This window comes from Alexandromys fortis, unplaced genomic scaffold (assembly GCF_014885135.2).
Source record: "Alexandromys fortis isolate MF-2015 unplaced genomic scaffold, M_Fortis_MF-2015_v1.1 scaffold_219, whole genome shotgun sequence".
NCBI lineage: Eukaryota > Metazoa > Chordata > Mammalia > Rodentia > Cricetidae > Alexandromys > Alexandromys fortis.
Window position 1 is genome coordinate 2,002,743 of NW_026068092.1, and position 15,730 is coordinate 2,018,472.

Genomic DNA, 15,730 nt, shown 5'->3' on the forward strand with positions numbered 1-15,730 from the left:
TTTTTTTTTTTTTTTTTTTGAGACAGGGTTTCTCTGTAGCTTTGGAGTCTGTCCTGGAACTCTCTCTGTAGACCAGGCTGGTCTCGAACTCACAGAGATCTGCCTGCCTCTGCCTCCTGAGTGCTGGGGCTAAAGGCGTGCACCACCACTACCTGGCGACATTATTACTTGCCAGTTAAGGAAAACAGCTCCCCAGACTAGCCAGATGCTGTGTTGCTTCTGTACAGCACTGGAGATGGGAGTCAGGGCCTTGCACATGCTAAGCCAGTGAGCTCCCCCGAGCTGACTTGTATTCCCAGTAATTTTGGGGTGTGTGCATGTGTGTTTACGTGTACATGAATGTTCATGTGTATGGGTGTGTGTATATCGAGAGCAGAGGTCAATCAACTGTGTATGTCTTTCTTCAGGAGCCACCCAACTGTTTTGTTTTAGGTTTATTTTTATTTTATGTGCATGAATATTTGCCTGCATGTATGTCTGTACACTATGTGCATGCAGTGCTCGTGGCTGCCAGTAGAGGGTGTTGGGTCCTTTGGAACTGAAGTTACAAATGGCTGTGAGCTGCCGCATCAGCCGTATCAGTGCTGGGAATCGAGCTCAGGTCCTTTGCGAAGCGCAGTCTACACCCCTCCTAGTTGGATTTCAGTACTGTTGTGTGTATGTTGCATGTGTATGAGCGTAGGCATGCACAGATCATGACACACATGAAGATGCCATAGGACAACTTTTAGGAGCTGGTTTTCTCCTTCCATCATGTCATTGTGGGGTCTTTTGTTCCTGCCACTGCAGATTCCACCGCAGCAGTGCTGCAGCTGAAGTGTGATCCATCTGGCTTTCCGTAGGTTCCAGAGACTGACTCAGAGTTGCAGGCTTGCACAGCAGAAGTTTTCACCTGCTGAGCCACCTCACCAGCCCTCCGTGTTTGAAACAGGGTCCCTCAGTGGCCTGGAACTGCCAATCAGGCTAAGCTGGATGGCTGGCAAGCACAGGGATCTGTGGGTCTCTGTGTCTCTGGTGTGGGGATAGCAGTGTGTGTCCCATGCCATGGACTCTTTAAGACTGGAACGTGAGAATCCAGAATCCACAGCTGCTCAGGCCACAGCACCTGCAGCAGCCCCTTCTCCTCTCCCAGACACCGACAGGCACTGACTCACCTAAGTCTCAGGTCTACATCACAGAACATGGACAGCAGCCCCCACCCTGCCTGCCTCAGAGCACCAGGCTGCAGGGTCTATCCTCAGAGAGCTACGCGGCCTACTTCTACCACACGGGTCTGATTCCTCTCGGAGCCCTCCTCCCCCATGCTGTCTGCTCTTGGGCCTGGCACTCTGGAGTCCCCGCCATTCGGTTTTCTACCTTTCCAGTAAACTCCTCACGTCCAACAGTCCAGCCAATGCTCTTCACGCTGAGCCCCCTTGAGCCTACACCCAAGACCTTTCGCTCCCTGACATTTTCCCTTGAGCACTGAGTCTTCCTCATGTTGGCCTCAAGCCCGTCAGCCTTTTGCCTCAGCATCCTGAGTACTGGCTGAGATTTCAGGCGTGTAGTTTCCAGATGGGTCTTTTAAAAAATGCAAAGGAACTGTCAAGAGGTCCTCAGTGAGAATGAGGTCGTCAGGGTGGGCCTGACAGAGGAGATTCCTCTTAAACCTGCGGCCCACACTGCAAGGCAGTCAAAGCCACCAGGGGAGACAGGTGTTGGCAGGCTGACGCAAGGCCTCAGCAGAAACCAACCCTGTGGACTCCACCTTTCCTGAAGCCTCCAGCACCACCAGGGTTCGCGCTTCCGCAGACGATGCATGCAATGGGTCTTGGAGGCAGGAGAGCATCTAAAGCTCCCCCAGGCTGTCTCCCGTCCTGGGCCTATCCAAAACCACTGGGTGACTGTGCCCTTCCACAGTGCCCCATCTTGACACCACCTCGTTTGGTTTTAGTGTTTCTGTCATGGCAGCTGTGTCCTGTGTATGGATGGCCCCAAGGGATGCCACTGTGCCGTCCAAGTTGTGCTCTGGGTGCAATGTCATGGCCACATGGCTGCATGTGTTCTTTTGGGCGACTGCCACAAGTGCTCACGGTAGCTTGTGGGTTCGCAGCAGCCCTCAGGCTGGTCAGTGCGTAGTGGCCCCACGGATGGCTTGTCTTTGGTAGACAACAGGTGTGTCACTGATCAGCTCTGGGAGCTGAGGGGTCAGGACATATCCTGTCTGCCAGTACGGCCATATCTGAGTATCTTCCCGTGTCACAGGTATAAGACAGCATGGGGTTGGGGCTTTCATTTGCTTCCAGCTGGCCACTCACACAGGAGACATAAGATACAGTCTCGTCTGCGACACTGCTCTCCAGGGGCTCCACTTTCACGGGGCGCCATTCACTTCCATTACAGCTGTATTTATACAAGCGTCTATAACATTCTAAGACGACATGGACAACCTGGCAGCCTGCATGGGGTCCCCTCAGACTCATAGGCTGGTGACCTCCGCATGGAGTGCTGGGTTCCCAGTGCAACAGATGCACCTGGCCCCACATCACTGAGTCTTAGAGATGATGGAGGCGGGGAACTGGCTAGGTTCACAGAAAACATTGTTATCTTCAGTGATCTTGGGCTAACAGGTCACTCCTGTGTCCGCATTCTCTTGGCCTTGAAGCTGTTGATTTCTTCTCCTGCCTCTTTTCCTGACAGCGGTTGATGCTTTGTCCATGTGCTGGAACATGGCCCATTGTGGGACCCAAAACAGATCACAGACATGTCACTGCCTCCTGGAGAGAGAGAGGCTCTGGGACAACTGTGTTTGCCCTGCCTGGTCTGCCAAAGCAGAGAGCACAGCCCTGGAACCATGGAAACCGTAGTAGTTGTTTCTGGGTTACTGAGACAGAAACAACTTCATGTGGTTCATCCCAACTCAGTTTCTGAGGGATTTCAGTTCTTTGTGACAGGAAGGGTATGATGGCAGAGCAACTCCTGTCTGGTGGCGGGAGTCTGTGGACCAGGAAGCAGAGAGAACAAGCCAAAACAAGAAGACACTACCTTTAAAGGCCTACCCTAATCACCCGCCTCCTCCAGGTAGACCCTACAACCTTCCAAAGATCAACACTAGCTGGGGGCCAGGTGAACCTGTGGGGGACTCTGAGACATCAACACCCAAATGCCATCATTGCTTCAAAATCAAACCCAGTGGTTCTGGTAGAGCGGAGCTCCTGAGTAGGTCCTCTCATGGCCTCCTGTGTATCAGGTACATTACGGACATTTGCGCAGTATGCTGCTGACTACTGCATCTCGCCAAGGCATGCACACTGTGAACTCTGGAAAGCATACCTAGATAACAGATGAGTGTGTGTCATATACATGTATGTATGTCATATAAATGTGCGTGTATATGTGTGGACACTCAGTAATGAGCTTCAAGTTCTCCAAAAGAAAAATCTCACTAAACTAAACCAAAGTCTGTCAATAAACTGAAAATCTGTCAGCATATTGCTGGAAAGACGGCTCAGTCAGTGATGTGCCTTTGCCCTTTACTCTGAAGCAAGAGGGCTCGATTTCAGAGCCCCAACACCCATGGTGCAACGTAATGCCCAGGCATGGCGGTACAGTTCAATGGCAGACCCTGTTTCAGAGCAACAACTAGAAGGCCAGGTGTGGTGGCGCACACTCTTAATTTCAGCACTTGGGAGGCAGAGGCAGGAGGATCACTGTGAATTTGAGGCCAGCCTGATCAACAGAGTGAGTTCCAGGACAGCCAAGGCTGATACACAGAGAAACCCTGTCTGGAGAGCAGTGTCTGGGTGTGCAAAGGGTGGGGTCTGGTTCCCAGCACCTATGTCAGCAGGCTCAGAACTGCCTCCAACTCCAGCTCCAGAGGACCCAGCCCCTCTGGCTTCTACAGGCACTGGCCACATGCACATACACATAATGGCCTTCAGGGCACTGGCTGTTCTTCCAGAAGTCCTGAGTTTAATTCCCAGTAACCACATAGTGGGGTCTAGTGCCCTCTTCTGGCCTGCAGCTGTACATGCAGACAGAGCACTCATACATTAAAAGAGTAAATGAAAAAGAGATAGTTTAATCTATCAAAAGTCAATTTGCACTAGCAGTGGTGGCGCACACCTTTAATCCCAGAACTCAGGAGGCAGGTGGGTCTCTGTGAGTTCAAGGCCAGCCTTGTCTACAGAGTGAGTTCCAGAATAGGCAGGGCTACATAGAGAAACCCTGTCTCAAAAGAAAAGAAAAAGAAAAAAGAAAAGTCAACTTCCAGTCTCAAACTACGATCTATCACATTTGGACCAATCTTTCCATAAAGAGGTATTAAAAATTGATAACCAAATAAAACAGTTAAAAAAATTTTGTTGTTGTCATTGTTGAATCTAGCCTTTAATGGCATCTTTTTAGCTCTCTCTCACACACACAAAACAGGCTTTCTATTTAGTTCAAGTTGGCTTTCAACACACTGTCCATCTCTTGTGTACCTGGGATTTCTGGTGCACCGCTACATCCCACCTGGGCCGTTTCCTCAAAGCAACAATGTGAGGTTAAAACAGGATGACCCCATCCTGCAGAAGTCTCTGCTGAGCATGGCGGTTGTTTTGCCCTGAAAGCATCTGGCAGCCCCACGGGGACAGTAACCATAGCACAGCCCCCGATTCCACCAGTCAGAAGGCTTCAGGAATTCCCAATAGATAGGTTTTTGCAAAAGGTCCTAAGGCACCTGGCAAGGGCAGGTGCAAGCACATAGCTGGTTTGGAGAAAGTCTATGTTTTCCAGTCCCGAGATCCCCACCGGAAGAACAACATGGCCATGAGCTGGCCAGATGGCTCAGTGGGAAAAGGGACTTGTCACCAGGCATGGTAACTTGAGAAGGATCACCCGCGTCCTCGTGGTGGTTGGAGGGAACCAGTTCCCAAAGCGGCCCCCTGACCTCCATTTGTATACCGTGGCACACCCCAATTCAATAACAAATGTAATCTTAAAAATCAGAAGAGCACAGTAAAAATAAAATAACCAAGTGGGCTGAGGCATGGCGCAGTGTGGCAGAATACTTGTCTAACAGCCAGGTCTACCCCCACCAAAAAAAAGGAAAGCTCTCAGGAGGACAAAGCACCAGTACCAGGGACAGAAGAGACTCGCAGACACCATGGACACAGGGAAGGACTTCTTGCTCGGTTACAGAGATACACGATTAATAAATGAGGGGAAATGACCTTGCAGATTTAGGAGTTATTATAAATAGCACTAGAAATAAACACCATTAATCCAGTGGGGATTGACAGGAATAAGATGAAGAGCGAATCAGAACTGAAGATGAGTCAGAGAAATGATTGATGAAGGAGTTTCCATGAAGCAACACTAGACTTAAGTGTCTGGGCTAAAGTCCAAGCAGGAGATACAAAGATAAAACCGTGACTAGACATAGAACAAGGGAAGGGGGTATCTGATGCTCAGAAGTGCTTCCACAGTAAACTGAAACCCAGACAGTACTCAGGAAGGGTCAACTTTGGAAAGAGCCAGGTGTGGTGGCCCGCGCAGTTAATCACTTTGGAAAGAGCCAGGTGTGGTGGCCCGCGCAGTTAATCCCAGAACTTGGAGGCAGAGGCAGGCACAGGCAGATCTGAACTGGAGGCCAGCATGGTCTATAGAGTGAGTTCCAGGACAGCCAGGGCTGTTACACAAAGAAACCCTGTCTCAAAAACAACCCTCCCCCCAAAACCAAACAAACCACAAAAACCAAAACAACCGTAAAGATTTCCATCAGCTGTTATCCTGAGCTCTCCATGCAAGAGTCTCTCAGGGAGGGGCTACAACCCAGCATCCCCCAGAACAGAACCAATTCACTTTTATAAAAAATCAGGTAGGGGGCTGGAGAGATGGCTCAGCGGTTGGGAGCATTGTCTGCTCTTACAAAGGTTCTGAGTTCAATTCCCAGCAACCATATGGTGGCTCACGACCATCTGTAATGAGGTCTGGTGCCCTCTTATGGACTGCAGACATACACACAGACAGAATATTGTATACATAATAAATAAATAAACATTAAAAAAAAAAAGAATCAGGTATACGCTCACATCTGTAGTTTCAGCATTTTGAGGGTTAAAGCAGGAGGATTCTGAGTTCTGCGCCAGCCTGCACTACCCAGCAAAACCCTGTCCTCCCTACCACCCTCTAACAAAAACAAAAGAACTGGCGAAATGACACTGTTACACAATTGAAAGGTTCTTACTGTAGTAAAATATCACTAAAGGAAGTTCAAAGATACGGTTCTAGACAAGACGGCAACTCTACGTACTCATACTCAAAACTACAAGTAGAAAATAAAATGGGCTGTGTGGACAATGTGTAGAGTCTAAAAAGACCCAACTGCAGCACATGACAGCAGTCAGGGGAAAGCTCAAGTGGAAAGTGTCTAGAGCCCTGGAATTTTCCCACAAGGATAATAGTGTTTAATTACAGACGTGTTTTCTGAGAAATGTGAGGTCAGAGGAGAATTTCATTACTAGGAGTCCTCATGCATACGAGGCAGATGGTCTTGAGGGAGTCATCATCTACGTGGCCCACTGGTAGGCAAACTGTCATTATAAACTAACTTTGAATCTGATAAAGTAAGGATAAATCTGGAAGTATCTGATGAAATTTCTATAAGAATAAAAATGAAGCCGGGCGGTGGTGTCACACACCTTTAATCCCAGCACTTGGGAGGCAGAGGCAGGTGGATCTGTGAGTTTGGGGTCAGCCTGGTCTACAAGAGCTAGTTCCAAGAAAGACTCCAAAGCTACAGAGAAACCCTGTCTCGAAAAGCCAAAAATAAATAAATAAATAAAAATAAAAAAATAAAAATGGAGTGTGTAACTCCCAAATCCAGTAAGAGAAACAGAGGAATGATGTAAAAACTGGTCTGTTTAGAAGCACTCAAGGGAAAAGAGAAAAAAAATAACGAAAGGAACAGAGGAACTGAGGCCTCTGGCTTCTGTGGATCCCTGCATTCATGTGTATACACACAGACAAACAGGCAAGGTGGCCCATGAGATTCACCAAGGAAAACTCAGCTTCTGCAGGGTTGCTGGGTGGCTGGGCACAGCATGCACAAGCCAGGGCTGTCACCAGAGTCATGCTTGAGTCAGCCTCTGTGGATTCCAGCAAGTGACCTTATTTACACAGATTCAATGTGTCCTTAGCCTACTGTTTAGCTTGGGTCCAGGCTTTGACTTAAATACTTCAGGCAGGGGCTGGAGAGATGGTACAGTGATTAGGAACACTTGGCACTCTTGCAGAGGACCCAGGTTCAGTTTCCAGAGCCTACATCAAGCAGCTCATCACTCACTGCCTGTAACTCCAGTTCCAGGGGATCTGATGCCCTCTTCTGGTGTCTGTGGGTACTGCACACAAATAGTGCACATAAAGACAGGCGCGCGCGCACACACACACACACACACACATAAATAAAAAGATAGAGTAAACAGGTATGCATTCACAACTTTAAGAGGCTGCAAATTCTTGAGCAGCTGAACCATGCCAGCGCCCTGATGAGGAGTGCTGTGCACAGCCCACTGTCGGGCAAGAGCACTGTGAAACTTTGTTTCTCCCAGTCCACAATGCACACTCACCTTATTTGGAGACTGGTGGTCAGTTTTTATGTCAACTTGATTCATGTTAGGATGTCTGGCATCCTCACCTGAATTGTTGTCCACATCAGATAGGCTATGCTCGTGTCTCTGAGAGGTTCTCAGACTGATGACCAAAGTGTAAGAGCCCAGCCCACCCTAGGCAGGTAGGTCTAAGTTATATACAAGACCTAGTTAATTAAGAACTGGAGAGATGCCTCGGTAGTTATGATCACTGGCTGCTCTCGCAGAGGACCTGGTTTCATGGCAGTTCACAACTGTCTGCAACTTCAGTTTGAGGGATCTGACATCTTCTTCTGGCCTCCACAGAAGCTACACACATGTGCATAGACAAACACACAGGCAAAACACCCATACACACACACACACACACACACACACACAAATAGAAATAAATAGATAAAAGCTAGCTGAGCATTGGCCAGCAAGAACATCTTCAATAGTTCCTGGCTCGACCTCCCACGATGATGGAGTAGCACCTGGAAGTGTAAGATGAAGACGCCCTTTCCCTTCCTAAACTACTTTTGGTTGTGGTGTTTATCAGAACAGAAAGCAGAGAAACTATGGCAGAGGCCTTCACCACGTGGCCTGCTCTGGACATGTCCTTACTTGAAGCAGTCATGAAAGGTTAATGACCCTCAAGCCTCAGGTGACCTGAGAAGCTCCCACAGGGAAGCTGGCCTGACTGATGGCACCTGTGGAAGCTTCTGGTCACGAGACCCCACACCAAACCCGCTGGTGTCTACCGCTTCCAGACTACAGGGGACTGATGCAGATGGACTCTTTCATCCCCAAGGTACCCCAAGCGGTCTCCACTTCTGTAGAGAGACGGCAGCCCGCACTGTTCTGGTTCTGCAGGTGCCTGGCTGCCGCCATCAGTCCCTATCTAACCGTCTGTGTCACAGTCCCCAGAGCAGCTCCTAGATTCCCTTCAAGGAGCCGCGCATACAAACTTCAGGTCATCTCAGCAGCTCTGATCCTCGACAGCAGCGGGCAGGCAACAGCCATCCCTGACCTGGTAGCTGTGTGTCAGTCTAACTGCCTTTCAGTCAGAAGCTACAGTGGAAACACTGCAAGACCCAATGAGCAATTAGGAGCCACTGTGAAGTAACTAGAAAGCAAATGCGAGCTGTCGGCCAGGTAAGTCAGGACCAGGTAAGTCGGGACCAGGTCAGGTAAGTCACGGGAAGGGCACTGGAGCCCGAGTGTGGCAGATACCGCCTCCACAACAGACACTGCTTTTGTTTTGTTTTTCTGGTTGTTGTTCTTTTGTTTTTGTTTTTTTTTTTCCTCCTTTTCTTCTCCTTAGCAAACCAGTATGTGGGGTTCCAGAAGTTTCTGATCTAAAATAAACACATACCATTATTTTAGGAGTCTGTGGATCGGGCCCATGTCCATATGGTGTAATTAGCGCACCGTGGAAGACGTAGACTAAGGGGGAGAGTGGAGCGCAGAGGCTCTTGATGTCCGACGGTATAAAGTGTGGAGCCACGGTTCCCTCCAGCTGGCCACACTCCCCCTCCTCTCGCTCTCAAGGCCTCACAATGGAGCTGTGACTGCCCTGGAACTTGCTATGTAGACCGGGCTGACCTAGAACTCACAGGGCTCTGCCTGCCTCTACCTTCCAAGGGCTGGGAGTAATGGCGTGTTTCACCACCTGCCCCACCTTTACCTGTGCCCAGGCTTCTCCACAGCATTCCTTTAACAGGCTCTCACCCCACCACTGAGAAGCAGGTGAGCTTGGGCTAGTCTATAATTTTACTTGGAAGACTCAGACAGGAAGATCAGCTGAACCCAAAAATGTGCAGCCAGCATGGGAAACACAGTGAGGCCTCCTCCGGGGGAGGACTTTCATCCAGAACATTCCTAGGTGTATGTCCCTGCGCTGGAGTGGTCGATCGAAGATTGAAGGAGTTTACATTTGCGAAACAACTGGATAAAAGCAGTCACAATATTCCCTTGTAATAACGAAAAATTAGGATACACCTCAAGCTGGAGAGTCTGTTAATGCCCTCATGTAAACAGACACTGCCAAGATGGGGCTGGAGGCTGTGGTGAGCAAGGGCCTTGTCTGTCTGCACCTTTGTGTTTGCACCACAGGTGTGGTCAGAGGACAACTTTGAGGTGGTTCCCTCCATCCACTGTGTGGGTCTCAGGGACCAGACTCAGGTGCTTAGGGTTGACAACAGGTGTCTTCACTGGCCCTGCACCTGGATATTTTATATTTTGATGCTGAGCATATAAATTGAGTATTCAGATGCCCAGTACCTACACCCAGGCTCGGAAAGATCCCGAAGGAGTCAAAGAGCCACAGTGTCGCTAGAGCTGGCCTCTGGTGGCAGCTACTTGTTTCCTCATGTCCTTTCTTTCCCCACTTGAATCACGGGATGAGACGCTTTCTCCCATACTTCAGGCACCTGGGGACAGTGGTCCCAAGACAAAAATGCCCTGTGCCTGCTGTGGATGCCACCTCCTACTCTCTCGGGACCCTCAGGGGATCTGGCACCTCCACACCAATGTTCGAGCACCTCTTCCCTCAACCCCTCGTCTTCCCCCTCTTTCTGCCATGACCGGGCACAATGCCTACTGTCGGTGTTGTGCAATCGGCTTTCTGGTCTAAGATCCCACAGCACATCCTTCTGCTGCAGTAACATAGCTCTGCACAGCTCGGGCCTGAGACACAAGCCAGCAGAAAGCTGCCTGCTTTCCTCAACTAGCGCGCTGGCTGTGAAGATGGCTGGCAAGCAGAAACACAGCCGGGATTTTAAAGCTTGCCTTTTAGTTCCATGCACACACATCTGACAGGAAAGTCGGGGGTATCAGACCCCTGGGAGCCAGAGTTACAGCTGTCTGTGAGCTGCCTCATGTGGGTGCTAGGAATCAAATGTGGGTCCTTTACAAGAGCAGTGTGCACTCTTAACACGAAGCCATTTCTCAAGTCCTTTCTTTCGTTGTTTTTACACAGGGCTTCACGTAGCTCAGGGTGGCCTAAAACTCAGTATGTAGCCAAGGAATATCTTGAATTCTTCATTTCCTCTGCCACCAGGCCTGGCTAAACTTTTGTTTTTGTTTTTAAAGACAGAATCTCGCTATGTAGCCTTGATGGCCTAGAACTCACAGACATCCCTGTCTTTGCCTCGTTGAGTGCTGGGCATGCCTGGCCTGGCTAAAAGACTTTATTTACTCACATGCTAAATAAAACAATCAAACATTTAAGGATTTTTCACTTCATGTATGTATGTCTGCTGATGGTCTACAGGACCCAGGCATCGAGTTATAATAGGAGGTTATCATCCCCTGGGGACAAAACTGATCTGTCTGATTCTGTCTCATACTGCCTTCCCCAGAATCCTTAGCTCTCCACCCACTCAGGATTTTCTCTCATCTGTACCCGAATCCTCTGCTAAATCCCGTTCCACTTGCCTGGTATAAGACTGGGTTCCGCGTCCTGTGAACGAGCGACTCCTTTATAGTCTAAACTCCCTGTGCCTTTTCAGCCCTCCACCGAGACCACCCAGCCTGCCCTGCCCCCCCCCCCCCCCCCCCCCCCCCTTCGTGACTGAAGACAGATGTGGACACACATTTACCAGCTTTGGTTCTTTAACAGGCAAAAACGACCTGAGATTTAAAGAACAGACCCTTCTCAGTTATTCGGTTTGACCAAATGCACCACAGTAAGGGACGTGAACTGGGTGAGGGTTTGGTGGGACCACCAGAGCTGAGCTGGAAACTTTTGTTTTGTTTTCAAGACATGGTTTCTCTGTGTAGCCCTGGCTGTTCTGGAATTCCTTCTGTAGATCAGGCCTTCAACTCAGAGATCCTCCTGCCTCTGCCTCCAGCGTGCTGGGATTAAAGGCTGAGTACCTCGGGGCCCCAGCAGCTGGAAACGTTTCATTGGCGTGTTCAGCAGGGACGGAACCGTGTGCTGGGCACATGTTCGACCACTGAGCCACACCCACAGCTCTTCTGTAATATTTATGTCATTCTAAAGTTATTCTAAAATAAGTTTATTTACAGAACTGGAGCTGTGGGTAGAATAAGTGACGGAGAGCAGCTGCCTGGAATGCAGGAGGCCCTGAACCAAAACAACAACACAGACTATTACTCAGATTGGCCACTGACATGGTGGACTACACGGCTGTGGTAAGGCAAGAATAAGACATGGTAACCACACAGGGTGCTGGCCAGGAGCACAAGGCCTAGAGATCCTGGTAGCAGCAATCCTCCCACACGCCTCCCAGTCTTTTCAGAGCTCACAGACAATGGCTGGAGAGATATCTCCGTACTTTAGAGCACTCGCTACTCTTGTGGACAGCCCCGGCAGGATTCCCAGCATTCCCATGGTGGCTCACAACCAACTGGAACTTAAGCTCTAGGGGATCTGATATCCTCTTCTGGCTTCTTTGGCACCAGGTACACCCATGGCGAACTTACATGCATGCATGCATGCAAAACATGCATAAATACATATATATGAACGTATTTATTCATATCCCACTACACACGTACGTACACCCACAGGACCAGCTTGTGGTCACAGAAGAACAGCTCCTGGGGAGGGGGAAGCAGGGACTCAGCAAACTTTGTTAGCACATTTACAAGAACACGGCACAGGTGACGATGGGTGAGGGTGGATTGCTCAGAAGGTCCTGGAAAGGCTCCTCGGAGGAGGTGAGCCTTGCCTTGACACCTGAGTAGTTTAGTTCCACCTGCGAGGGGCAGGTACGCTCAATCAGATTAAGACATCAGATTAAGGTAAGTACATTTTGGATATTCAAAAGAAGACAACTGAATTAGAAAGAGCTTTGAATGGAAAATGGTATTTTCAACGTCTATTATCTATCCAAAACAAAATTCTGCCGCCTTTCCCCTCTGGAGCTCAGACCTGATTTGGACGTCAAAGATGAGCTTTTATGTAGGTATTGAGGAGAAAACATCTTATTTAGTTGCTACTATTGGCAATCTGCATTAATAAAGCCTAGAGCCACAAGTGGTAAACAATGAGGACGACTCCTCTTAGTTATTGTTGTACATGCAACTTGAAAACGCCACCCCTTATTTAACATTTCTTTATTGGAGGTATCTTCTGTATTCATTTCCTTTCCCATTTTTTTTAAGGTAGGGTAAAAACAATAGGAGGGTGGCCTTAAAAAAAAATCAAAAGACTGGGGTTTTGCATTGTCTTCCAAAACGTAATGAACCAGATACCAACCCGCCGGAAAAACAGAACAAAAAGTCAACGCGTCCTCCGCGCTCCCGCCCCGCCCGCCGGCGCCCAACAGGTGCTTCCCCCGCCCTCCCGGAGCCGCCGACCGTCGGGTCGCCGCAAGGCACCCGCCGGGGGCCCGCCCGTACTCACGGCCGCTCGGCGGTCCGCGGCCCCGTCCGCAGCGCCCATCCGGCCCAGGCTCGGTCGGCGCGGGCTCGGCTTTCAGGCGGTCCCGGCGTGGCCCGGGACGCGTTCTGGCCGTTGGCGCCCTAGCCCGGCGCGAGGCATCTTCCTGCCGCCGCCCCGCGGGCCGCCTGCCCTTTGTTTTGGAGCGGTGGCCCGGCCCAGCCGCCATAAACGGCCTCGGAACGCCGCGCTGGCCAATCGGTGCCCGCGCCCCGCCCCCGCCGCCCCGCGCGTCCCCGCCCCTCGCCCTGCCCCACGCGCCCACCCGCGTTTCTTAGCGTCCCGGGGACTCGGTTGGAGCCGCCTGCCTCGGCGGAGATCGTGGGGGTCTCGAGGGGCGGGGCCTGGCGAGGGACCCCCTAAGCCCCGAATCCGAGGCGACCGAGCTAGTGGCTGGGCGGTGGGCAGGTCCGGGTCCTGGGTCCACAGGTTTGCGCCTCAGGCTGCTGGCAGGAGGACCGCTGCAGCTGGGTCCCCCGGAGTGCAAGCTTCTTCGCTTTCTCCATCCCGATCATCCTCTCTCAAGTCTCCAAGTCACCACTGAGAGCCTCCAGATCTCCGTGGACTTGAACTGTGGAACCCCCAGATCAGAACAGGGAGCCGATATCCACTTTTCATGTCCACATTTGTGCCTCTTCCATATGCCTGTTATTTTTTTCTTGGTCTCTTTAGATCGATTTAAAAAAAAAAAAAAAGCACACTGCTGAGGGTGGGTGTACACATTTTAATTCGTCTTAGCGCCCTCTGGAGTGTTAGGATTTATTGTGTTGAGAATGCCCCTAATTGATTAGATTGCGGCTTTTGTTGCCAATTACCCATGAGTTGCCATTAAGCGACTCTCAAGTGATTGATTACTCTCTTCCGTATTCTTCCTAACTGAAAGATGGAATTTGATATCGTGTGTGTAATTCAAGATGGCCTCAACTATGCAACCCAAGGATGATCTTGAACTTGGCTCCTAAAACTTATTATTGAGTGAATAAGCGTGCGCAAGCGCACTCAGCATGCAGTGGAGGACAGAGAACAGCTCTGCTTCTCTCCCACCATGTGGGTCCTGTGGTTTGCACTCACATTACCAGGCTTGGCAGAAAGTGCCTTTACCCAGTGAACCATCAGGCTGGCCCTTTTATTTGTAAAGGATTTAATCTTCTAACTTTTTAAGGTTTATTTTTGTTTCTATGTATGCGGATGTGTTAACGTATCCCCCACACACAGGTATCTGTGGAGGCCAGAAGAGGGCATCAAATATTCAGGAGCTGGAATTACAGGTGGCTTTGAATCACCGAATGAGGTTGGGTGTGTGAACAAGCATGCATGTGTGTTTGTGTGCGTGCGTGTATGCTGGTGTGTGTGTAAGACACAGAGACAGAGACACGGACCTATTGTGTTTAAGAGATGCTTGCACACGCATGGGGTGGTTGTTTGTGGGAGCAAGGGCTGCACCACTGAAGACTGATTCTCTTAGACATGATGGGGTGCACCTTTAATCCTAGCAAAGACAGGTGGATCTCTGTGATTCTCTGAGTTAACCTAAATATGGAACTCCATAGCCTACATAGCAAGACCCTGTACCCAAAGTGGAAAAAAGAAAAAGATTTAAAAAGGTAAGAGCAGTGGCTCGGGGTTGAGAGCCCTCATTGCTCTTGCAGGACTGGAGTTTGTTCCCAGCACCCACATCACAACTCAGTTCTAGGGGATCCAACACCTTCTTCTGGCCTCTGTGGTCATCTGCATACATGCAGACACAGAGACATACATTTAAAACTATATGATAAATCTTTAAAAACAGAAAAAGATTTGATATCCCTAGCAGCCGCAAACACACACACACACACACACACATGCACGCACGCACGCACGCACGCACTCGAGCGCGCCTGTGAGTGAATGTGATCAGCTCCTCCTTGCGCTGGGTTCCTCAGTACAGTAACCACACACGTTCAGAAAGTGTGTTCCACAGACACTCCCCTCCTCTGGCTGCCACATTCTCTTTGGCCTGTCTTAGCAGTGTTCCCAGGCTTTGGAGGTGCCAACACAGATGTCCTGTTTAGGGCTGAGCATTCAACTGTCTTGGTTTTTTTTTTTTTTTTTTTGATTTTCGAGACAGGGTTTCTCCATAGCTTTTTGGTTCCTGTCCTGGAACTAGCTCTTCTAGACCAGGCTGGCCTCGAACTCACAGAGATCCTCCTGCCTCTGCCTCCTGAGTGCTGGGATTAAAGGTGTGTGCCACCACCACCTGGCTTCAACTGTCTTGTTTCAAAACTTAAACCAAGGCTGGAGAGATGGCTCAGAGGTTAAGAGCTTCACTTGCTCTACCAAAGATCCTGAGTTCAATTCCCAGCAACCACATGGTGGCTCACAACCATCTGTAATGGGGTCTGGTGCCCTCTTGTGGCCTGCAGGCATAGACACAGACAGAATATTGTATACATAAATATTTTTTTAAAAAACTTAAACCAGTTGTGACTGTTAGCCACTGGCCACTGTAAACGGAAGCGAGCAGCACCGACCCAGGGTGTAACACGAACACGTTGTAAACACGAACATTGAGCAGGGCAGTCTGACCACACAGCCATGAGCAGAGCAGCAGGTTTTCCTTCAGCATTGATGACCTCCTTAGAATGGGCTTTTTTATTGGTTCTTTGTTTTTGTTCTGTTTTGGAGACAGGGATTCACTGTGTAGCCCTGGCTGTCCTAGAACTCACCTCGTAGACCAGGCTGACAT

General features: G+C 49.8%; 1 protein-coding gene across 2 annotated transcripts in view; it reads right to left on the minus strand.

The window, feature by feature from the left end:
* The window catches only part of Ypel1 (yippee like 1), a 45,049-nt gene extending 31,905 nt beyond the window's left edge, over positions 1–13,144 (minus strand). For both annotated transcript variants that reach the window (XR_007588839.1, XM_050122947.1), the window contains exon 1: positions 12,970–13,144. The gene's annotated coding sequence lies outside the window, so the exon portion shown is untranslated. The remainder of the gene's footprint in view (positions 1–12,969) is intronic.
* Between the last annotated feature and the right edge of the window lie 2,586 nt (positions 13,145–15,730).